Below are 1,579 nucleotides of genomic sequence, written 5' to 3' on the forward strand. Positions count from 1 at the left end.
CCAGATCCGTCTCACTTAGAAACCTTTATTCTGAAAATAAATGACCAAGTCTAAACAAACGACGAAGTAATCTCAAACTAATAAATATATATCAAATGCATAACGGCCAATACCCCAATTACCTTACTAAACCTTCTTTCACAAACAGTTCATGAACGATCCTCTCGGAATCGTAGAAATGCGGAAGAATATATTATTTTATTAAAAAAACTTTATTCGCGCTCATTTTTACAATTTACAATCTGCAATTAATCTTCGGAATTCGTTACCTATTGATATCCGAAATATTGACAACAATCGAATTTTAAAACTTCCTTGAAACAATTATTTAATTTATGCGAAGACAATCCCCGATACTCGTACACTAGAGATAGAAATTCATCAATTCTACATGCCCGATTAAGAATTAATTGCAGTAACTTGAACTGCTCCTTTATGGTAAGCCTTCAAATGTGAAAACAACCGCTTCATTTTTAACGAAATTCAAAAATTTATTATTACGACAACGCGATTCATTACTTAGCTAACAGTTTTTTCCACTTTGCTGGACAGGATTTATTACTATTATTATTAATATGTTTACGAATTAGATATTTGTTTATTATTATTATTATTATTATTATTATTATTATAATCATCATCATCATCATCATCATCATCATCATCATCATCATCATCATCATCATCATCATCATCATCATCATCATAAAAAGCAAACAATATTTATTGATACGAACCATATCTCCTATTTCACACGTTTTCATAATTCATTGAACAAATGTTATTGCTAAGGATAAAGATACATTGGGGAATGTCAGTAAATCATGTCGTCATGCCTTTTGTTTGGAGAAACATATCATTCATTTTACAACATATATTCAACATTAAGATCACGACTAAGTGAAGTCGCAGACGTTGGCGCAATCATCACCATCATTCAGCGACTGAAGTTTGAATACTAAAATATACACATTTACTCATATCAGACCATAAATGTTTTACATAAAAAAATATATTCTTAAAAAAAGAAGACATGAATAACATAATTGAAATGAATGTAAAAAATAGGTAAATGCCATTGATACAATGAGATGAAATGAATTAATGCAAAAATACTAATAATAAAAATAATATTACATTTAAAAAACATATTTACAAAATGCATAAACATGAATAATTAAATGACAAATACATAACTAACTAAATGAACAAAAAATCAATCGAATAAGGAATTTATTTATGGTTATGAATATCTTTATTAATTATTATTTCTGTAACCAAACACATGTATAATAAGTTTAATTACTTATTAGAAACTTTTACAATTTTATAAATTAAATACAGCTTGTTCAGAAAAAATGCCACTTCCATGGTTTAATCACTTCAGTGTTTTGCATAATGCAATACCACTGCCAATGTGTGTGCTTTTAATCAATATGTTTTTAGAGCGGATGTGGGTATTCTTCATTATTCAAAATACGGAAGGGAATATATTAATTCAGTTTGTGCAGATATAGTTATGACACAGTTAAACACAGTATATATGGTTAAAAATGACTCTGCATGCGCATGTCTTTGT

Source organism: Dreissena polymorpha, chromosome 16 (assembly GCF_020536995.1).
Source record: "Dreissena polymorpha isolate Duluth1 chromosome 16, UMN_Dpol_1.0, whole genome shotgun sequence".
NCBI lineage: Eukaryota > Metazoa > Mollusca > Bivalvia > Myida > Dreissenidae > Dreissena > Dreissena polymorpha.